The sequence below is a fragment of the Callithrix jacchus genome, chromosome 3, assembly GCF_049354715.1.
Source record: "Callithrix jacchus isolate 240 chromosome 3, calJac240_pri, whole genome shotgun sequence".
NCBI classification, from domain to species: domain Eukaryota; kingdom Metazoa; phylum Chordata; class Mammalia; order Primates; family Cebidae; genus Callithrix; species Callithrix jacchus.
The window spans coordinates 3,386,639-3,411,907 of NC_133504.1; positions in this window are offsets into that span (position 1 = coordinate 3,386,639).

The window sequence follows — 25,269 nt, forward strand, 5'->3', positions numbered from 1 at the left end:
TTAAGAAAAAAGTTCTTTTAAAGGGTCCTTGCAGTTGTTGGATTAAAAGAACTCCTTGATATAACAGTTAATGATAAAACATATTTGTAGTGGGCTGAGATTGTGTATAGCATGTTTACACATGAACAAAGCCTCGGGCTGGAACCTGCAGGAGAAGAACTGGGATGAGGAACTATATCCCCTTCCATGCGTTTACCACCTGCCATGAAAGATCATGCAATTCTCAGATTTTTAACAAATCCAAATATTTTTGCCAATAAGTAACTTTCATTTTGTCAAACTAGCAACCTTGGTAAATTGACAATTCTGAAGTGGATGCTACTTTGTGTTCTGTGAACTGAAACTGCCAAGCTCCTGTTTTAATCTCGCCAGTCACTGCCACCGTCCAGAGCCTGCCATCAACTCAGCTTCATTTGTTCACTCTAAAAACCAAAGTGCTCAGACTAATCATCTTGTGGTCCACACACTGGGGATGTTTCAACGATTAGATAGAATTTGCTGCACATGAAAAAGCAATTGATGTGTCAGTAATTAACCTACAAACAATCAGTCTCACCAAAACTGGCAGACTTTTATTATAATTCATTTTCTTTTCTACATTCTGACTACATTATCAGTTCAACAAATGGTACTCAAAATACACCCAAAAATTCTCTCGTGTTCTTTCATTGTTTACAAAAAAGAGAATACCTAAGGGAGCTACCTTCCTTTACTTTCTTTAAAAAACTTTTTGACACCATTTCTTTGTAAAAGGAAGACTATCTGGAATTAGTGTCAGGAAGTGCCTTTAGTTCTGCCCCCACCGACGAGTGAAAATAGACGGAGCCAACCTGGGAGACTGAGTAAATTTGAAGAATGAACCTATTTTCTCCAGGTTAGTGTTCTCAATAATTGCACTTCGTCGAGGCTAGGACAACCTAATTGCCCTTTTATTTCTGCCCACATAATTACCTTAACTGAACTCAAGTCTGGCATGTTGATGGTACCAGACTCATCATTAAGCTAAAAATTGGACATTCTATCTTACCCCGAAAAAGTCCAATTAAGCCCACCCGGAGATTTCCACTGAATGCCAGCACTGATTTCTCTCCGTAGAGATCAAGGGTGCCAGGATGTCACACCAGAGAGAGGCCAATAGTCAGCTCATTAACAAGATTGATGACCTGTACCAGCGGCTGGATCTTCCTGCCGTGAGCCTCTCAGTGCGGACTGTAGTCCCCTCCTGTGAGACTGTAGCAAGATCGGGGAGGTCATCTCTCATTAAAAACAAGTTTATATGAACGGTTCAAAATGGAATGACCTGAAGAACTCAACTGGCCAGGCGCAGTGGCTCATGCCTGTAATCCCAGCAGTTTGGGAGGCCGAGGTGGATGGGTCACTTGAGGTTAGGAGTTTGAGACCAGCCTGGGAAACAGGGTGAAACCCCGTCTTTACCAAAAACACAAAAAAATGAGCCCTGCAGTGGTGGGCGCCTGTAATCCCAGCTACTCAGGAGGCTGAGGCAGGAGAATCACTTGAACTTGGGAGGTGGAGGTTACCGTATCCGAGATTGCACCTCTTCATTCCAGCCTGGGCGACAGAGTGAAACTCCATCTCAAAAAAAAAAAAAAAAAGAATTCAACTTTGGAATGATGCCAAATCTTTAACCACTTGCAGTCCGTCACACCTTTGTTTAAATGGTTGATCCACTGACGTAAGCAGCACAACTGAAATTCTTCCACCTCGCTGGTCTCACTTCAGTGGGAGATGCAATATGCAAGCTGATGACTTTTACTTTCCGCCCAGCTTTCGCTTTATTATTAAGATATGATTTTTGCTTTCTCTAATGCCGGAGCTAAGAATAGAAATTAGATTAGTGTATCTGCTAATTATTCATCATTGGTGGTGCTGCAGGAATTCAGGAGACCAGAGAGACCCATGGGTGAAAAAGGAGGATTTTGTTTAGGGGCACCTGCTCAGTGGATTTGTATCAAAAGCTGAGCCCCAAACAAAGGCAGGGTTTGACCTTTTATGCGTGAAGTACACAGTGGTTTTTTGGTTTGGTTTGGTTTTTGGTGGAAAAATCAAGGAATGGAGTGAGTCCGACACACGCTGAAGTTCTAGGGTAGAGACGAACAGCCAGCAATGTAGCAGAGAGCTGAGTTACAGGCATGAGCCACCGCGCCTGGCCAGTTGAGTCCTTCCTTTACTTTCTTTAAAAAACTTTTTGACACTGTTTCTATATAAAAGAAAGACTATCTGGAATTAGCGTTGGGAAGTGGCTTTAGTTGTAACCCCACCGATGAGTGAAAACAGACAGAGCAAACCTGGGAGACTTAGTAAAATTTGAAGAATGAACCTATTTTCTCCACGTTAGTGTTCTCAATAATTGCACTTCGTCGAGGCTAGGACAGCCTAATTGCATTGTTATTTTTGCCCACATAATTACCTTAACTGAACTCAAGTCTGGCATGTTGATGGTACCAGACTCATCATGAAGCTAAAAATTGGACATGGTGGCATACGCCTGTAGTCCCATCTACTCAGGAGGCTGAGGCAGGAGAATCACTTGAACCCGGGAGGCGGAGGTTGCAGTGAGTCAAGATCGCACACTGCACTCCAGCTTGGGTGAGACTCCATCTCAAAAAGAAAATTAAAAATAAAAAAAGATTCCAATCCTTTTCTTAAATGTCAGTCCATGAAGTTGTACTCTCAAATGGTTCCCGGTTCTTTTCATGCCCGTTCCCCACAGATGAGTTTTGCTTCCTGGCAGTTGATCAAAGCTTCTTGTTAGCAATGGTTCTTAAGAAGAAATGACCAACGGTCTGGATTCCCTGACCAGCCTCTCCTATTGCCGTGACACCACATGCTTATCTGAGGACGCTCCAGCCAGCCCATCAGCCACCAGCTGGTCCCTCAGTCCTGATGCATTAGGTAACAGTTCATCTCATGAGCTGGAATGAGTCATGTAGAAACGTTAAAAACCTCATTTGTTCTACGCTAAGCATCTAAACCACTCAGTCCGTACGTTATTTCCCTGTCCTCTCCCAAGCCTCGCCTGATCTTTTCAAGACCCGTGATGTGAAAGATACCTCAGGCACCTTTTATCGCACTTAATGGACAAAATAAAAGAAAGAACCAGAAAAAAAAAACTTACGTTTTAAATATATTTACAACATTTTTTATCTGATTACTAAATTAACACTAATTTGTTACAGAGAATTTGATAAATACAAAAACTAAAACAAAGTTTTAAAATTACTCATGTAAGGCTGGGTGCAGTGGCTCACTCCTGTAATCCCAGCACTTTGGGAGGCCGAGGTGGGTGGATTACGAGGTCAGGAGATTGAGACCATTCTGGACAACATGGTGAAACCTCATCTCTACCAAAACTACAAAATTTAACTGGGTGTGGTGGTGTGAGCCTGCAGTCCCAGCTACTTGAGAGGCTGAGGCAGGAGAATCACTTGAACCCAGGAGGTGGAGGTTTAGGGAGCTGAGATCATGCCACTGCACTCCAGCCTAGCAACAGAGCGAGACTCCGTCAGAAAGAAAGAAAGAAAGAAAGAAAGAAAGAAAGAAAGAAAGAAAGAAAGAAAGAAAGAAAGAAAGAAACTCTCATTGCCTAATCTTAGCTGCTATTTATTAAACGCTTCCTTTAATTATTCTCTATTTGTTTTTACATCTTTATAAACCTCGTGCATGTACTAGTCTCAAATTAGTGTAACGCTTTCCAAGCAAAATAGGAAGGTGATTGTAACTCTGCCTGAGAACGCTCTGTGCAGTGGCTGCGTACCTAAGACTGGACTGAAGGACGAGAATCTGGAGTCCAAAAAACCATGAGGCCAGGTGCAGTGGCTCACGCCTGTCATCCCAGCACTTTGGGAGGCTTAGGTGGGCAGATAACCTGAGATCAGGAGTTTAAGACCAGCCTGGCCAACATGGTAAAACCCCGTCTCTACTAAAAATACAAAAATTAGCTGGACATGGCGCCTGTAATCCCAGCTACTCGAGAGGCTGAGGCCGGAAAATCACTTGAACCTGGGAGGCAGAGGTTGCAGTGAGCTGAGATTGCACCACTGCAGTGCAGTCTGGGTGACAGAGTGAGACTCCGTCTCAAAAAAAAGAAAAAAAAAATACAGGCATGGAAAAAGATTAATGTAGTAGCAATGCAAAGAAGTGCCTTTTCCAAAGAAGTGTATTTCTCTAAGTCAATCTTTTCTGCAGAATTCTGAAGGAAGCCAGAGGGCAGCTGTCCCCAGAAGGGTACTTAACAGTTTCATAAGTGACCAATTCTCTCTCTCTCTTTTTTTTTTTTGAACTTAGGCATAGTTGTAAATAAATACTCTATCATTTATTTGCCTTAAATTTTACCGTTCTTCTACCGGTTTTCTTAATTTTAGCAACTAGAAAAATAAATGTGCATAACGTATAAAGTTTATGATGCCAGTGTGAGGACTTTCCTGGCTGCCATCTAATCATTTTGGCCATGAACCTACTTTGTGTGATTCCCTAGAAATGTCCCTGGAGAGTGTTCACTGTTAAATGCTCACATATTAGCCGTGTTCTCCTTCATGTCTGCTTACTGGATATGTTCCATAGGTGTGGCATATATGCATTTTTCATTGCTTACGACATTGAATTGTCATTGTGAAATGGTGCATCTGACCGTGTTTCCAGACTTGGGAGCGAATGTGGATTCTTCTTTGGAGGTTAAAACAATGTAGTGTCCATACTGGGAAATGACTAACTGCTTGACATCTGAATGTGTTATGGCAGAGACCATCATAACTACACACTAGCACTAATTTTTTTTTTTTTTGAAACAGAGTCTCACTGTGTCACCCAGGCTGGAGTTAAGTGGCACAATCCTGGCTCACTGCAACCTCTGCCTCCCAGGTTCAAGCAATTCTCCTGCCTCAGCCTCCCGAGCAGCTGGAATTACAGGCACCCACCACCATGCCAGACTAATTTTTGTATTTTTAGTAGAAACAGGATTTTACCATGTTGATCAGGCTGGTCTCGAACTCCTGACCTCGTGATCCACCCACCTCTGCCTCTGAAAGTGTTGGGGTTACAGGGGTGAGCCACCGCACCCAGCCTAGCACTAATTTCTAAACGGTTTGTTTGTTTGAAACAAAGAGGTTTCAAACCTGTTTATTAATATAAAACATGCTAAAGGTTTATACCATGTTCAATTAGGAGAAGTTAAGAGTTTCATTGACATATAGTGTGAAGTTCTGCAGAGGTGAAAACTTTTTCATAACAAATAAGATGATTGCTTAGAATTCCTTTGTGCCTTCTGAGCACCATGAAAAGAAAAGAAAAATCAGCCCATGTCTGTGATTCCCACTGGCTCCTTTCAGCTGACTTACCCTGTGACTGAGCTGAGCGGACTGGCCCCTGGGGACCTAACACACACTCCCTATTAGCCACTGCCTTCTGACGTAAACCGGCAGGGACTCTGCTGAAAAATGAGCAGTAAGAAAATTATGCAGTCAGTGAGCTAAATCTGGGAAGCAAGGAAAAAATAGAAAATTGCCTGCCTCTTTTGGAAAATGATGGAGACAAAATTCCAACAAACCAATCAACAAGTTTTCCATCTCATTGAGAGCTGGCAATTTCCACATCTCCCTTTTAAAAAGACAGCATGGGCTCCAGCCAGCATTTTCCAAGCTCCACCAATAGACTGCTTTTCACAAGCATTTATTTCATCATTCTATGGCAACCATGTGCCTGAGTTAACTTATGACTATACAGAGATACACGGACAGATTCTTCAGGCTTCATCACAGGAAAGAGCCTCCCAATACGGAATAAGTCGTACTTGGTCCATCAGAGGAGAAAAGTGGAATTCACCATAAAGAGCACAGGAAGAAATTGCTTTGCATCGTCTCAGCCCCTAGATTTTTTTCACTTTCTTTTGCACGTTAAGGCTTTCTTCTGGGTACCAGAAAAAAAGAAAACACTAGCAAATGTCTAATTAAACTAAAGCGTTTTATGTTTGCCAGTACAATTTGATTCTTCTTGCTGTAGTTCATAAGCAATTTTTACTAGAAGTATTATGTTTTTAAAAAATTGTGTCTTGAAAATGGAAAACATTTTCGCAATATGTAAAAATTGACTTAGTACTTTTCTGCAAAGCATTGGCATAAAGACTGGGTTTGTGGAAGTGGGGACATGGGGTTGGGCATGGTGACGCACGCCTGTAATCCCGGAACTTTGAGAGGCCGAGGCGGGCGGATCACCCAAGGTCGAGAGTTCAAGACCATCCTATCCAACATGGAGAAACCCCATCGCTACAGACAGAAAACAAAAGGAAATACTTTAGACAATGTTTGTGCACTGAAAAACAGTGCCTGCCGCAGACAAGATGCTTGATAAATATTTGTGTGGAAAGTGAAGAGAACATTAATAATTGTAAATTGTTGTATAAATTTAGTTATTAATTTAGGAGTTTGGAGCAATGACTGATGTTAAAGACCTTGAATCCTACAGTCTCAGTTGCTTACATGTTCTACACCTCCATGGGAGGTGAAACCAGCACATGACACAGTCCGCGGATTGCACTCTCCGTGGTGACTGCTGCTGCTGTATTGTCATTCGTAGGTGGTAAACACCACACGCTGAAGACAAACTACATCCACCTCATTTGCAATATGATTTAGGATAAGCCACCAAGGCAAAAGAAATCCTGCCCTGCGTTGTTAAGTTTATCTCATTAGAAAAAAAAGGCAAAGAGATAATTTACATGAACGTCCCAACACTGTATAAATAATGACCTAAATGGAAAGCTTTTAAAACGCCACTCAGCCAGGCAAGGCGCCTGGTCCCAACTACTCAGGAGGCAGCGGTGTGGGAAAGAGAACAAGACTCCCTTCTCTCTCTCCCTGGCAAAAAAAAGAAAAAAAGAAAAAAAGCCCTTTATGGCTATATGAAAATTTTCTGGCCAGGCGTGATGGCTCAGACTTGCAGTCCCATCACTTCGGGAGGTCGAGGCAGGCGGATCACCCGAGGTCGGGAGTTCAAGACCAGCCTGACCAACATGGAAAAACCCCGTCTCTACTAAATATACAAAATAAGCTGCACATGGCGGCAAATGCCTGTAATCCCAGCTACTCGGGAGGCTGAAGGATAATCACTTGAACCTGTGAGGCGGAGGTTGCCGCGAGTGGAGATCGTGCAAGTGTACTCCAGCCGGGTGACAGAGCAAGACTCCATGGCAAAAAAAAAAAGAAAAAAACCCAAAAAGTAGAGAGAGGATGATGTGAAGAATAAGGTCTCCCGGTGGTCATGGTAGAAAATAGTATTAGAAATAAATGAATGTTATCTTTAGATTGAAGGAATTTTTTTTTTTAAGACAGAGTTTCGCTCTTGTTGCCCAGGCTGGAATGTAATGGTGCCATCTTGGCTCACCACAATCTCCGCCTCTCAGGTTCAAGCGATTCTCCTTCTTCAGCCTCCCGAGTAGCTGGGATTACGGGCACTGGGCACCATGCCAGGCTAATTTTTTGTATGTTAGTAGAGACAGGGTTTCACCATGTTGGCCAGGCTGGTCTCGAACTCCTGAACTCATGTAATCTGCCACCCCCCGCCGGCCTCCCAAAGTGCTGGGATGACAGGCGAGAGCACCGCGCCTGGCCTCCTGTCTCTGCTTTTAACCTCACGTGGGCAAGAGCCTGGGACCAGTTCTTCAGGTTTCTCTTTGCGGCTTTGATTCGCCCCCCAAGTGCCAGCTCCAGCCACCTTGGAGAGAGAAGCACAGCAGCAGTTACACCTGCAGCTGCAGGCTGGGTGAAGGCACAACCCCACAGCTAAAAATGTAACGTTTGGTAGTATTCTTGTATAAAATCGGTTCTCACTGAAACTGTAAAAGTACAAGTCAGGCGTATACGGCACCGCTCGAAGCAAATAGAAAGAAGCCTGGTCGTCTGTCAAAGTTTTCAGGTACCAGTTGGGACTGCTCAGGCGTCCGCGTGGCATGGGGAAAGCTTTTCACTGCAGTAACTTGTGCCGTCGATCAGCTCTCTCATAGACATCTATTCTGCAACGCCTTTTTACATTTCAAATTTTGAATTATTCATTAAATTTTAAATGTATATGTGAGCGTGAGCATATGTATGTATGTTTAGCTTGTGTGTTAGGTACTGGTCATTTACATAATTTATATAGATTAATTGAATTATTCAGAAATAGATAAACAAATGCAGTGTGAAAGGTAATACAACATGTGGGCAAACCCACAGACTTCTCACTACACCCAAATCTAAAGCAAAGTTGCTCAGCTGTGTTTTGTTTTTGCTTTTTTTTTTTGAGATAGAGTTTTACTCTTGTTGCCTAGGCTGGAGTGCAATGGTGTGATCTCTGCCCACTGTAACCTCTGTCTTCTGGGTTCAAGTGATTCCCCTGCGTCAGCCTCCCAAGTAGCTGGGACTACAGGCATACATCACTATGCCCAGCTAATTTTTTGCATTTAATAGAGATGGGGTTTCTCCATGTTGGCCAGGCTGGTCTCCAACTCCTGACCTCAGGCGATCCACCCGCCTCAGTCTCCTAAAGTGCTGGGATTACAGACTTGAGCCACCGTGCCTGGCCTGTATTTTGTTTTTTAATTGCCAAGTTTAAATTCACAGATCAGGTTACAGGATGTCATGTGAATCAGTGTGGCCATAAGAACAGAGAAAAATTTTTCATATCTGGAAATAAATAATGAATTGCCAATGAATGTCTTGAAGTTCTTAAAGGAAATAAATTTATGATAAAATGTATGAGCTGTTATTAGAAATGTAATTTACATTCATGAAAGCTACACAAGCAAACACAAATAAGATGGACTACAGATGCAGTCGGAGTATGTAAAGATCCAGAGTCTGGTGCTATGTGATGCTTTGTCTAGATTATTGCTACTGTAGTTAGCTGTTTAAAGATGCAACTGTCATTTTGCATCCACACTAACCAAATTCCTGCAATAATGTTACTAAAACGTAGCAGGAACAGAGATTTCACTTATAAGGATTCCAGCATTTAATATCTTGCCTCTGGGGTATTTTTCTGAAGGTTTTAAACAACCATCCAGGCAGTTCCTGCTTTAATTTATGTGAGTCACCATGGCTGCATTCTAGAATCAGCCAAAGGTCCACCAGCTCCCTTCAAAGACGTAATTTTCCTGCCAAGACAATGGCGGTAGAGGTGCACCGACAGGCAGTCAGCCTCTTCATCTTCACGGGACTGTAGACTTCCAGGCACAGACTTCTGGTTTCTAACTCCATCCATTTGAAACCCATGTTTTACCCTTTGCTGCATAAGCGGAGGTTTGGCGCGGTCCCCGCTACTGTTTGTCACGTCCGGTTCCAGCCGGCCCACCTGGCTAGATTGTGTCAACACGACTTGGTGAGACTAACTTTCTGTCCTTAGATTCCATTCGAAATTCTCAATCACATGTTTATCGAACCTCTAAGTCAGGGCAGAATTGTCACTGTAGGTAATGCCAATCTGATTTAATGTAACAGTTGCTTATATCTTACCAAAAAAAATAAAAATTTGTATTCGAATTTTATCTACCATCGTTCTTGTACCTCACTGGTTGGACAGTTTTATTGAATATTACTACTACTCATTAAATTGTGCAGAGTGTTGCTTTGTCACCAGCCTGGAGTGCAATGGCGCGACCCTGGCTCAGTGCAACCTCCGCCTCCCGAGTTCAAGTTATTTTCCTGCCTCAGCCTCCCAAGAAGCTGGGAGTACAGGCGTGCGCCACCACGCCCACCTAATTTTTGTATTTTTAGTAGAAATGGGGTTTCACCATGTTGGCCAGGATGGCCTCGATCTGTTGACCTCGTGATCCACCTGACTTAGCCTCTGAAAGTGCTGGGATTACAGGCGTGAGCCACCGCGCCCGGCTACCTTTTGTTATTTTGGTAACACTTGCCTTCCATTTAATTTTGGAAATGTTTCTAACTCAACTGAGCTGAATAGTTTACTTATTTTCATGAATCAACTGTAATCGTGTGGAGTTTATCAGTGGGTAAGTATTATAGCTAGCTAGCATAAATTATGTATCCTGCTTGACATTAAATCCCTTATTATTAATATTTTTACTTTATTTTACAGAAACTATGTTACATTAAACATAATTTTGAAAACAGAAAGTTATACTCAAGTTATGGAGCTGGGTCTGAATCTGACATTTTTCGCTTTCCCCAAATACCACAACCACATGACCCTCACTCTCATGGTGTAAAGACTTGGCACAAACTCATCTCCCCCTGGAAAACCCTCTTTCCTCCACCTTTCCATAACACTGCCAGGCCAAGAAAACAGGTCGCTTACCCTTATACAAGTATTCATTTAAAGGAAAGCACAATCTGTAAATATAAAATATAAAAGAATAAAAGCAGAGGGCTATAGGTCCTTTACACATGTACAACTCTTTTTTTTTTTTTTTGAGATAGAGTCTCACCCTGTTGCCCAGGCAGGTGTGCAGTGGCACAATCTCAGCTCACTGCAACCTCCGCCTCCTGGGTTCAAGTGATTCTCCTGCCTCGGCCTCCCGAGTAGCCGGGACTACAGGCATGTGCTACCGTGCCTGGCTAAGGTTTATATTTTTAGTAGAGACGGGGTGTCACCATGTTGGCCAGGCCAGTCTTGAACTCCTGACCTCAGGTGAGCCACCCACCTCAGCCTCCCAAGTGCTGGGATTACAGGTGTGAGCCACCACGCCCAGCCACACGTACCACTCTTACACGCCATCTACCCAGCTCTGTTTCTATGTGGTTTCTATTGTTTCAACTCATTAGAGTGGCTCCATCTTTTCTTTTGATCGCCTAGCCATGAAACAGCGATCACGGCAGGGCGGGGCACATGGGCATCTGTCCAGGACAGCCACAAACCAGCAGTAGCATCTGTGAAACAAAGACTTCAGCCGATTACAAATTTACATGGGTGACTACACAATCTACGTGTCACTAGCTTGCCCAAAAAACTCCGCAAAATGTCTTTGTCACGTTTTTAATGGAAATTCAGATATGACATGTTTACAGCATTTTCCAAACCTTCCTAAAATAGTCTAAAAAGACAATTTTAAAAAGTAATAATTTGGTATTTCTTAATCTTAGTTAATTTACCCTAACCTGATTACCATTTGCTTTGTGAAAGCTCATTATACAATAATTCACTCTAGAATTTTATTATAACATGAAGCTCCCTGAAATGGTGCCCTATTTTGTAGAATCCATCATGTTATTTTTCTATTGAAAATCACTGCCCTCCCTTCTTCCAAATCACATTCCTCATAATTATATGCCTTTCTGACGAAAAGAGAAAAATGTGTATAATAGGCAAAGTTCAGTGAAATCATTAAGTCTTGGGATTCTAGACACTTCTAAAAGGCGGAATGCCTGAATTAGACTAGAGAAAGAGGAAGAAACAGAACGCTGATGAGTGTTGGCATTTTATGGCACATATGGTCAGCTTTGTAAAGTTTTTATGACTTGAACTGATTTAGAAAGCATCACAATGCACACACTTATATGCAAAGACCAGCCTCACCTATGCGGCCCACACCTCCACTGTTTCTCTTTGTATACTCTGGAATAATAAAGGATTTAACAGGATTAAAATATCAGGCTCTTGTGATAAAGATTAGAAGAGATAGAGTCTATCGCATCTTATTTTTCTGTTGTTATTGTTGCTGTTGTCACTACTGAGAAGAAACTTGAAAGAAACCGTAGCAGAGTCAGTGTACTTACCCTACAGCACGTGTCTGTCTGAATCTTATAGTAAGAGGAATTAATACCAAATGCAAAACCGCCCGTGAACATGGACTCCACAAGTAATGACGGCCTTCTAAAAATAAATCCCTCTCTAGAGAACTCATCATACCTTATTTTGGATGTTTGGATTACTTGGGAAATCTTAGACAAAGGCTTCCAAGGGAATGTGAAATAAAACCGTGTAATGCTCTTTCCGTGTTTCAGCAGATTTGTCTGTTTTAGAATACGCTTTGGAAGCCTCTTTGACACCAATCGTTTTTAACATATGGATTTTGAAAACGGAACACAGACTCTCCTCAACTTACGATGGAGTTGTGCACACCCCCTGCTCCCCGTTAAACCCATCTTAAGTTGAAAATAACTTGGCCAGGTGCAGTGGCTCAAACCTGTAATCCCAGCACTTTGGGAGGCAGAGGCAGAGGTGGAGGCGGGTGCATCATGATGTCCAGAGATTGAGATCATCCTGACCAGCATGGTGACAGCCTGTCTGTACTAAATATGAAAAAAAAATTAGCTGGGTGTGGTGGCGAGCGCCGGTAATCCCAGCAACTCAGGAGGCTGAGGCAGGAGAATCACTTGAACCCGGGAGAGCAGAGGTTGCAGTGAGCTGAGATGGCACCATTGCACTCCAGCCTGGCTACAGAGCTAGACTCCGTCTCAAAAAATGAATAATAAATAAATAAAATAACGAAAGTGGAAAGTGCATTTAATTTAAGACACCTACCATACAGAAGTCATAGCCATGCCTAGCCTGCCTTAGATGTGCTCAGAGCATTTACGCTGGGCAGAATCATCTGACACAAAGCCCCTTTGGTCATAAATAAAGGGCTGAACCTCTCATATAATTTACTAATGACTCTGTGAAGGTGAAAACCAGGATAGTTGCATACACTTCCTGCTCAACGCTACCACGCTAGCACCTTGCAAAGCTGAAAAATCCTAAATCAAACCGTTGTAAATCAGAGACTGTAAATTTAATTTTAAAGTGCATGTAATACCCTATGTGGTTTCTATTTCAAATTTATGAAATTATTTGAAAATGGGAAAACACTGATAATTATATTCATAGACCTAAACTTTGGACCCTAAACTATGTATTTCTGTTACTCTATTTATCTGTTCATTTATTGTTTAAAAGCTGAATGCCTAATATGTGAGAACTGATCCAGAATTAGTCTAGAATGCTATTTTCTTAAAAAGATAACCACCCCATCTCAAATGTTCTTAATTATTTCAGAATTTATATCAATAGAAAAACAGATGTATAAACCTATGATTATCTCACAATATAAGTGAATGTATGTGCCAGGTAAATTAAAAGCCAAAATGGGCCAGGCGCGGTGGCTTGCACCTGTAATCCCAGCACTTTGGGAGGCCGAGGTGGGCGGATCACGAGGTCAGGAGATCGAGACCATCCTGGTCAACGTGGTGAAACCCCATCTCTACTAAAATACAAAAAAAGTATCTGGGCATGGTGGCGTGTGCCCCTAGTCCCAGGTACTCGGGAGGCTGGGACAGGGGAATCGCTTGAACCCAGAAGACGGAGGTTGAGGTGCCAGCCTGGGTGACAGAGCGAGACTCCATCTCAAAAAAAAAGAAAAGAGAGAAAATGAAGACATGCCTACGGTTGCCGGGAGGGCATAATTAGACGTTAGGTGTTAAGTAAATGCGGACATGTTCTTAAGGCACATCACGGCTCCTGCACGTTTCTCACTCATAACGGACCCTTCTCCTGTTACATCATCCGTCATCTCTTAATTGGTGCTGCAGAGTCGTGTTCCACTTCCTAGGCCAGCGATAAGCATCGGTGATGACAGAGTGTGGAAAATACCTGGGAGAATATCTCTGGCTGATTAACATTAATTGACGATAATAATGTTCATGCGATTAAAGAATGTACTTTCTTCCACGAATTAAAAGGATCTAATAGGAATTAACTCGCACTTGAGATGTTTCCAAACAGCAAGGTACTTAACTCTTCCATTCCTCTTAATGTGGTGCTTATATTTACTTTATAATTATAAAGTGCATTTTCATAACACGAGCCCAACACGTCCTGCCGTTGTTCGTGGAGAGCTGGGGAACGGGCACAACTATTTCATCCATGGAAGGCCTCCTGTAATGAAGCCCCTCTCAGCGCTCTTAATGCCCATGAAATGAAGAGCTCGCTGTAGCTCAGCCTGGCCCACTGGTATTCATATTCCTGCAGCATCCTTGCACATCAGATGCCGGGCATCAAGACAAAAGAGAAGTGGCTTTCGGATTGGATAAATCTTAAAGCTCATGCTTCTGTGACTCAGGTGTTTTTTGGTAGTACACGATAGTAGACACTCAAACATTATGATGTCGGCATTGCAGTCCTCAGCAAAGGACAACTCAACCGAACAAAAGACACCATAACTCACAGGTGTTATAGATTGCCCATAAATTACCAGCAGCTGTGGATGACAGTGAGGAACCCACCCTGTCCATCTCCACTTTGCCATTCAGCTCTCAGACAGCCTAAGAGCAAAGATGATTTGTGGTGTGTTGCCAGATACCACACTTGGATATTGCCATGTGTGGAGCAGGGATCAATTCACAGCTTACAAATTTGTCACAAGACACTGCAGCTTCCAGTCTGCCACCTTTAAATTAAGTGTTATGATGAGAGAAAAATATGGCATTGCCTTAGGAAAAAGACACCACATTTTGATTGGGCTACAGAATCGGCGGGTGACAGCGAAAGGCAGAGCTTTAGACTTCTCATTTTCTCACAGCATTCAGTCTAGAGTCTGGGGTATAGAAACAAATGAGAAAATATGTAAAACACAGAGGAAAAATGAAAACCCTGACGACCACAATGAAAATGCTGTCCAAGTCTGCAGCATTTAAAAGAGTCACTGATCCAACAGGAGTACTGCCCCCTTCCAGCTCCTGACCACAGCCTCTCAGTATTTTATATGACCTGTATCTACACATATAAAAGATCCATTGTAAAAGATACATGGGGTCTATTATAAAAGATCTATATAAGATCTAGCTAGCTAGCTGTGTAAATTAAGTATTGGTTTTAAATTGACAATAAGTACCCAGATATGATTAAATGTCGTCTTGGATCTCACACATCTGAATTCTTTTTTTATTTTATTTTTGACAGAGTCTTGCTGTGTCACCCAGGCTGCAGTGCAGTGACATGATGTGAGCTCACCATAACCTCCGTCACCCAGGTTTGAGTGATTCTCCTGCCTCAGCCTCCCAAGTAGCTGAAATTACAGGCACACGCCACCACACCCGGCTAATTTTTGCATTTTTGGTAGAGCTGGGGTTTCACTATGTTGGCCAGGCCAGTCTTGAGCTCCTGACCTAAGGTGATCCGCCCATCTTGGCCTCCCAAAGTGCTGGGATCACAGCCACTGTGCCTGGCCACATATTTGAATTCTTTTTTTTTTTTTTTTTTTTTTTAGACAGTCTAATTCTGTCACCAGGCTGGAGTGCAGTGGTGATCTCTGCTCACTGCAACCTCCGGTTCCCTGGTTCAAGCAATTCTCCTGCCTCAGCCTCCTGAGTAGCCGGGATTACAAGCATACGCCACCACGCCCTGCTAATTTTTTGTATTTTTAGTAGAGATGGGGTTTCACCATTTTGGTCAGCCTAGTCTTGAACTCTTGACCTAATGATCCACCCACCTCGGCCTCCCAAAGTGCTGGGATTACATGCATGAGCCACCTCGCCCAGCCAAATCAAGCTCTTTTATTCACCACGGTGTATCCCGCAAACAGCACAGCTCTGGACACAGGTTCTGTACTCAGGGACATTTGTCGTATTGTAGCTATGAATCAAATCATCAACTCAGCTGTGCAACACAGGACCACGTGTTTATCCCTTTAAAGAAAGCGATCCTCATTCCGAGCCTCCATTCCACGGGAATGTCAGGACATTTAAGTACAAGCATTGTAGGGCCCTCTCAATGCAATGGGACCCAGTTGTGACCACCTACTTGTTCCCTGCACAGGAAGTTATTATCAGGCCAGGAAATGGGTTTCCCTGCCCCACAGCATGTAGGTGCAGCCATGTGACTACTGCGGCAGCGTGTGACGGCAACCACCTGTGTCGCCGGGTTGATGCCTGCGTGCCTTCTCCTAGATGCCTTCTCGTTCTACCGGAGACTGCATTTCAGGTGGCAGACCACAAGACGAAAGCAGCTCGGGTCCCTCAGGAAGGGTGAGCGCCATCCCGTCAGAAATGCCTTCGTTGGCCTCTAAGACGTTGGACTGAGAAATAAGCATTCACTGTGATTACTACGACTAGAGGTTGTCTGTGACAATTCACATTAACCAGCCTCAAGTGCCAGCAGACTTATGTGAGGTCAAGGCAGGGAGATCACTTGAGGTCACATTGGCCACCATGGTAAACTCGTCTCTACTAAATACGATAATTAGCTAGGCATGGTGGTGGGCACCTGTAATCCCAGCTACTAGGGAGGCCCAGGCACAAGAATCTGTAGAGGGAGGTTGCAATGAGCCAAGATCCTGCCACCATACTCCAACCTGGGCAACAGCGTGAGTGAAACTCTGTCTGGGAAAAAAAAAAAAAGTCAGGTGCTGTGGCTCAAGCCTGTAATCCCAGCACTTTGGGAGGCCAAGGCAGGCCAATCATGAGGTCAGGAGATTGAGACCATCCTGGCCAACATGGTGAAACCCTGTCTCTACTAAAAACACAAAAAAACATTGGCTGGGTGTAGGGGTGCTGGCCTCTAGTCCCAGCTACTCAGGAGGCTGAGGCGGGAGAGTCGCCTGAACCCAGGAGGCAGAGGTTGCAGTGAGCCAAGATCGTGCCACTGCCCTCCAGCCTCGGCAACAGAGGGAGACTCCATCTCAAAAAAAAACAACAACAATCAAAAGACATTCTAAACACACTAATGCTTTTCACAAATAATTTATAATATGTTACCTTTTAAAAGGTATCTGGCATCTGTCGAAAATACCAGTATTTAATACAATGATAGGCTAACAGAATTTCATCAGATGGTATATTTTTGTGGGCTGGGCAGATGGGAATTACATGAGTTTCTCCCTCAACAATCACTTCCGGGAAAATCGATTCTCAGCATGTGCACAGCGTGAAAGGGACTCAAGAGACGTCATTTCTAATTTTGTATGTGTTTTAGAAAACGGCATGCAGGTTTCGTGACTTAAATGCATTTGTAGTTTGGAGATACACGCTGATATTACAGAGGAAATGATATTTTTCAGCAAGGGTTCAATGAGGGAAGAACTCCTAGCAAACAGTGATGGGTTGTTCCGGAGATCTGAGCTTCTGCCCTTGGGGGAGCTGGTCACGCCATTTCTGAGGCTGCTGCTGCTGCTGGTGCTGGACACGGATGTGTTCAGGGCGGGTACAGCCAGGGAACATGATGTGCAGTGGGTGAAGAGGGACAACACTGGAACCTGGGAGAATGGGCAGAGCCCTCACAAGGACAAGCTGTGAGCTCGTTCATGTCTCACACACTCAAGCCTTCATCCTCCATGCGGAGGTGGCTGCAGGAGAAGGTGACATTTCACATAGAGCTAGACCCTCATCTGGGCCAGAAATCAGAGAACCTGAAGGAGAGTCTCACAGAGCACAGGGAGCTGCAAGACCAGCTCGGCGGTGACAGAAGGTAAGGAGTAGCACATCTGGGAGTAACAGTCTCATGCCCCGCACCCACCATGCACGCATGAAATGAAGCTGGCACCGTGCCCTGTGGCCTCCCGGATCATACGTGTTGTCTCATGGACCAGGCTACTGGGAACTGGGCGGTGGAGGAAATTCTGGGAGGTGCAGTCGTGGTTTTGCTAAACTGACACGGCACAAACCCACCACAGATGTGACGCCCAGGGTCACTTTCAGCATCAACCAGGGCTCAGCAGTGTTGGCATGAGCAAATAGTGTTTAACTGAGAGGAAGGATATATGCGGGCATGACAATATTCTCTGCACTAAAGAGTATGTGGGGCATGACAATATTCTGTGCACTAAAGGGTATATGTGAACATGACAATATTCTCTGCATTAAAGGTATGTGGGGCATGACAATATTCTGTGCACTAAAGGGTATATGTGAACATGACAATATTCTCTGCATTAAAGGTATGTGGGGCATGACAATATTCTGTGCACTAAAGGGTATATGGGGCATGACAATATTCTGTGCACTAAAGGGTATATGTGAACATGACAATATTCTCTGCATTAAAGGTATATGGGGCATGACAATATTCTCTGCACTAAAGGGTATATGGGGCATGACAATATTCTGTGCACTAAAGGGTATATGTGAACATGACAATATTCTCTGCATTAAAGGTATATACGGGCATGACAATATTCTCTGCATTAAAGGTATGTGGGGCATGACAATATTCTGTGCACTAAAGGGTATATGGGGCATGACAGTATTCTGTGCACTAAAGGGTATATGTGAACATGACAATATTCTCTTCATTAAAGGTATATACGGGCATGACAATATTCTCTGCATTAAAGGTATGTGGGGCATGACAATATTCTGTGCACTAAAGGGTATATGGGGCATGACAATATTCTGTGCACTAAAGGGTATATGTGAACATGACAATATTCTCTTCATTAAAGGTATATACGGGCATGACAATATTCTCTGCATTAAAGGTATGTGGGGCATGACAATATTCTGTGCACTAAAGGGTATATGTGAACATGACAATATTCTCTGCATTAAAGGTATATACAGGCATGACAATATTCTCTGCATTAAAGGTATGTGGGGCATGACAATATTCTGTGCACTAAAGGGTATATGGGGCATGACAGTATTCTGTGCACTAAAGGGTATATGTGAACATGACAATATTCTCTGCATTAAAGGTATATACGGGCATGACAATATTCTCTGCACTAAAGGGTATATGTGAACATGACAATATTCTCTGCATTAAAGGTATATACGGGCATGACAATATTCTCTGCATTAAAGGTATGTGGGGCATGACAATATTCTGTGCACTAAAGGGTATATGGGGCATGACAATATTCTGTGCACTAAAGGGTATATGTGAACATGACAATATTCTCTGCATTAAAGGTATATACGGGCATGACAATATTCTCTGCATTAAAGGTATGTGGGGCATGACAATATTCTGTGCACTAAAGGGTATATGGGGCATGACAATATTCTGTGCACTAAAGGGTATATGTGAACATGACAATATTCTCTGCATTAAAGGTATATATGGGCATGACAATATTCTGTGCACTAAAGGGTATATGTGAACATGACAATATTCTCTGCATTAAAGGTATATACGGGCATGACAATATTCTCTGCATTAAAGGTATGTGGGGCATGACAATATTCTGTGCACTAAAGGGTATATGGGGCATGACAATATTCTGTGCACTAAAGGGTATATGTGAACATGACAATATTCTCTGCATTAAAGGTATATACGGGCATGACAATATTCTCTGCATTAAAGGTATGTGGGGCATGACAATATTCTGTGCACTAAAGGGTATATGGGGCATGACAGTATTCTGTGCACTAAAGGGTATATGTGAACATGACAATATTCTCTGCATTAAAGGTATATACGGGCATGACAATATTCTCTGCATTAAAGGTATGTGGGGCATGACAATATTCTGTGCACTAAAGGGTATATGGGGCATGACAATATTCTGTGCACTAAAGGGTATATGTGAACATGACAATATTCTCTTCATTAAAGGTATATACGGGCATGACAATATTCTCTGCATTAAAGGTATGTGGGGCATGACAATATTCTGTGCACTAAAGGGTATATGTGAACATGACAATATTCTCTGCATTAAAGGTATATACGGGCATGACAATATTCTCTGCATTAAAGGTATGTGGGGCATGACAATATTCTGTGCACTAAACGGTATATGGGGCATGACAGTATTCTGTGCACTAAAGGGTATATGTGAACATGACAATATTCTCTGCATTAAAGGTATATACGGGCATGACAATATTCTCTGCACTAAAGGGTATATGTGAACATGACAATATTCTCTGCATTAAAGGTATATACGGGCATGACAATATTCTCTGCATTAAAGGTATGTGGGGCATGACAATATTCTGTGCACTAAAGGGTATATGGGGCATGACAATATTCTGTGCACTAAAGGGTATATGTGAACATGACAATATTCTCTGCATTAAAGGTATATGGGGCATGACAGTATTCTGTGCACTAAAGGGTATATGTGAACATGACAATATTCTCTGCATTAAAGGTATATACGGGCATGACAATATTCTCTGCATTAAAGGTATGTGGGGCATGACAATATTCTGTGCACTAAAGGGTATATGGGGCATGACAATATTCTGTGCACTAAAGGGTATATGTGAACATGACAATATTCTCTTCATTAAAGGTATATACGGGCATGACAATATTCTCTGCATTAAAGGTATGTGGGGCATGACAATATTCTGTACACTAAAGGGTATATGTGAACATGACAATATTCTCTGCATTAAAGGTATATACGGGCATGACAATATTCTGTGCACTAAAGGGTATATGTGAACATGACAATATTCTCTGCATTAAAGGTATATACGGGCATGACAATATTCTCTGCATTAAAGGTATGTGGGGCATGACAATATTCTGTGCACTAAAGGGTATATGGGGCATGACAATATTCTGTGCACTAAAGGGTATATGTGAACATGACAATATTCTCTGCATTAAAGGTATATGGGGTATGACAATATTCTGTGCACTAAAGGGTATATGTGAACATGACAATATTCTCTGCATTAAAGGTATATGGGGCATGACAATATTCTCTGCATTAATGGCATGTGGGGCATGACAATATCCTGTGCACTAAAGGGTATATGTGAACATGACAATATTCTGTGCACTAAAGGGTATATGTGAACATGACAATATTCTCTGCATTAAAGGTATATATGGGCATGACAATATTCTCTGCATTAAAGGTATATGGGGTATGACAATATTCTCTGCATTAAAGGCATGTGGGGCATGACAATATCCTGTGCACTAAAGGGTATATGTGAACATGAAAATATCCTGTGCGCTAAAGCTATATGGGGTATGACAATATTTTCTGCCCATTCATCTGGAACTCCTGCGATTGAAAATGCTATTTAAGCAACGAAAGGAGGGCCGGGCGCGGTGGCTCTCGCCTGTAATCCCAGCACTTTGGGAAGCCGAGGCGGGAGGATCACGAGGTCAAAGGATTGAGACCAGCTTGACCAAAATGGTGAAACCCCTGTCTGCTAAGTATTCAAAAATTAGCCGGGCGTGGGTGCCCACCTGTATCCCAGCTGCTCCGGAGGCTGAGACAGGAGAATCGCTTGGGTCCGGGAGGTGAAAGCGGCAGCGAACCGAGATTGCGCCACTGCACTGCAGCCGGCGACAGAGCGACACTGTCCAAAAAAGAGAAAAAAGGAAAGAGAGAAAAAACCTGTGGGGGGTGAAGCCGTGGCAGGTGGGAGGCCGGCGGGGTGGGAGGCTCAGGGCGGCGCCGGGCGAGGTCGCGGGATGGAGCAGCCAAAGGTGGGAAAAGATGGTTTTCAGTGATTCCTGCGTGACCGTCGTCTGCAGAAACGCTCGGGGTGGCCCGCGCTGCCTGTGCCGGGGTCCCTGGGGCGACGCGACGGTCTAGGAAATTCCTGCTGGGGCGACAGCGGGCGAGTGGCCCCCCGCGCTTCGACCTCTGCCTCCAGTCCTGTTCCCCAACCCTGGGACTGGGGCATTTCCACGCGAGGCGGCCTCCAGCCCTTCTTCCCGGGGCCGCGGGGTGCTGGATGCAGCGGCGGCGGATGGCCACGGTCCCCCACGGTCCCCACGGTCCCCCACGGTCCCCACGGTCCCCCATGGTCCCCCACGGTCCCCACGACCCCCACGGCCCCCACGGCCCTCCACGGTCCCCCACGGTCCCCACGGTCCCCCACAGTCCCCCATGGTCCCCACAGTTCCTCACAGTCCCTCATGGCCCCCCACGGCCCCCCACGGCCCCCCACGGTCCCCACGGTTCCTCACAGCCTCCTACGGTTCCCCATGGTCCCCACAGTCCCTCACGGCCTCCCACGGCCCCCCACGGCCCCCCACGGTCCCCACGGTTCCTCACGGTCCCTCATGGTCCCCCACGGTCCCCACGGCCCCGCTGCCTGCGCCCTCCACACTAGGCCTCGCCCTCCCTCTCCCTAAACCCACCACGCGGGGCTGGTCTTCAGGGCTTGGTACCAACATGCAAATATGTGTTCACGGCCCCAGTGCCAAGACAAGAAGGACTAAAATCCATCAAGAGCAAGAAACAACCGGGCAGCACAATCAAGGCCAGATTTTGACTGCCCGCTTCCCAAAGCTTCGCGGCTGGCACCGCAGAGACAGCCCAGAACCCTGAAAAGAAACAGCCCCGCTTCCGCAGCCCACCCTGTCGGCACACAAGACAGGCGACAACGCAGGGGGGCCCCTCAACCCGCTCCCAATCACCCGGACGTTGGAGGTCCCGGCTTGCGCAGTGACTGAATGAAGGGAAACGGAAGGCGTCCGCAGGGGCAGAAACAGACCCAGACCCGTGGCACCGTGTGGGCCGCACGATTGTCTTAGCGGAAAACCCAGAGAAACTGCAAACGAGCAGCTGGAACACGGCGGGGGACTTCAGTGAGGCTGCGGAACAGTCCGACTTCCCCACACCGGGAACGAACACCGCACAGAGGACGTTCTGTACAAACGTTACCCCCGCGCCCCGGCTCAGCCGGAGGAGCAGCTGCATCTTCCTGACTCTGCCCTAGGTACCTTGAGCCAGCTTAGCCTCCACTGTCACAAGCGGATTTCTCCTAATAAATCTCTCTCTTGCTGTCACTAGTAGACGATTTAGATGGAAGATAGACAGATAGATGATAGATAGATGGATTGATTAGATAGATTGGTTAGATGATTGATTGATTAGATAGATTGATTGGATAGATGGATAGACAATAAGCAGACATTTTCTACTGTGTTTACGCTTGTGGTTGAACTTTGACTAATTCACAAAAGAAAATGTGGTAAATAAACTTATCAAAGGTAAGAATCTCTGTTCTTTGAAAATTACTATTAAGAGAGTACAAACACAAGCTATAGACTGGAAAATAACATTGGCAAATCATTTCTCTGATAAAGAATTTACATGAAGAACATACAAAGAACTCTCAAATTTAATAATTAAAACCGTAAGTAAGAAATGGTGACACTATTCAAACACTTTATCAAGAAAAACATCAGAATGGCAAACAAGCTCACGAAATGATGCTCAGTACCATTAATGATTACAGAAATGCAAATTAAAACAACGGGATACTAATAAACGCCAATTAGAATGACAAAAACCCTCATAATGCCAATCAATGCAGTTATTAATGGTGAGCACCTGGATATAGAAATGCAAAATGGTACAGCCAGTTTGAAAACCAGTCTGGCAGTGTCTTATGACAATGAGACTGCTGTTGCTGAGACAGTCTCCCTCTGTCACCAGGCTGGAGTGCAATGGCACAATCTTGGCTCATGGCAACCTCTGTCTCCTGGGTTCAAGTAATTCTCCTGCTTCAGCCTCCCGAGTAGCTGAGACTACAGGCGTGTGCTACCACGTCCAGCTAATTTTTGTGTTTTTAGTAGAGACAGAGTTTCACCATGTTGGTCAGGCTAATCTTGATCTCTTGACTTTGTGATCCACCAGCCTCGTCCTCCCAAAGTGCTGTAATTATAGGCGTGAGCCACCATGCCCAGCCAGAGACCGCTTTATAACATTGTTGTGACGGTGGTTCAGCTTCTGTGTACATCTGTCAAAACTGTCAAAACTCTCACAACTGTGTACTAAAAAGGGAGAATTTTACTATCTGTAAATATGTCTTGTTGATAAATAGGATAAATAGGTGTAGATAGTATTAGGTTGTGATGGATGCTAAGAAGGAAAAGTGGCCAGGCGAGGTGGCTCACGCCTGTAATCCCAGCACTTTGGGAGGCTGAGGCAGGTAGATCACGAGGTCAGGAGTTCGAGACCAGCCTGACCAACATGGTGAAACCCTGTCTCTATTAAAAATGCAAAAAAAAAAAAAAAATAGCTGGGTGTTTGGCATGTGCCTGTAATCCCAGCTACTCAGGAGGCTGAGGCAGGAGAATTGCTTGAAGCCAGGAGGCAAAGGTTGCAGTGAGCCAATATTGCACCATTGCACTCCAGCCTGGGTAACAGAGTGAGACTCTGTCTCAAAAAAGAAAGGAAGGAGGAAGGAAGGAAGGAAGGAAAAAAGGAAGGAAGGAAGGAAGGAAGGAGGGAGGGAGGGAGGGAGGGAGGGAGGGAGGGAGGGAAGGAAGGAGGGAAGGAAGGAAGGAAGGAAGGAAGGAAGGAGGGAGGGAGGGAGGGAGGGAAAGAAGGAAGGAAGGAAGGAAGGAAGGAAGGAAGGAAGGAAGGAAGGAAGGAAGGAAGGAAAGGTGAATTAAGGAGGGGAGATAAAAATGGTCAAGAGTGCTGGTTAAATTTTAGAAAGGGTAAGGGAAGAAAGATGATTCTTAAGAAACACCCTGAAGGAAGTCTGGCATATTAAGGAAGAATACAACCAATATGAGCAAGACAGAGTAAGAGAGAGAGGTAGAAGGTAACGTCAGAGAATTGAGTGAGGGGAGGCACAGTGGTTCACACTTAATCCCAGCACTTTGGGAGGCTGAGGCTGGTGGATCACAAGGTCCAGAGATCGAGACCCTGTGGCCAACATGGTGAAATCCCATCTCTACTAAAAATACAAAAATTAGCCAGGTGTGGTGGCATGCGCCTGTAGTCCCAGATATTTGGGAGGCTGAGGCAGAAGAATTGCCTGAACCCGGGAGACAGAGGTTGCAGTGAGCTGAGATCACTCCACTGCATTCCAGCCTGGGTAACAGAACAAGGCTCCATCTCAAAAAAGAAGAGTTGAGTCCGAGGTGAAGGGTGATGGACATCATTTGGAGCCCAGTGGGTCACAGTGAGGCTTTGGCAATCACCATGAGTGAGATGGGAAGCTATCAGACCGTTTGGAGCAAAAGACTGACGTGATCTTGTTTACCTGCTAACAGGATCTGCTCTGCCTGGTGGGTTGAACAGAAGAGACAAAAGTACACCAAGAAGACTGGCTACTGTGCCAACCCAGGCAAAAGATGGTGGCTTGGGTCAGAGATAAGGCAGTGGGAGAGTAAAATGTGGTCACATCCTGGATGTACTGTGAATGCAAAGCCAACAGGTTTCTGGTAAACTGGATGTAGAATGCGTGAGAAAGAAAGGAACCAAGAATGTGGAAGGTAGAAAGGTATTTGGTCTAAACAACCAGAGGAATGAAATATATCCATTGAAATGGAGATGACAGGTAAGCAGCATGCATGGATGTCAGTCTGGGACATTGAATTTGAAGATGCCTGTTATGCAGACAAGCAGAGATAGGAAATAGAAGTGGGGCACTTCAGGAGGCTGATGTGGGCAGATCACGA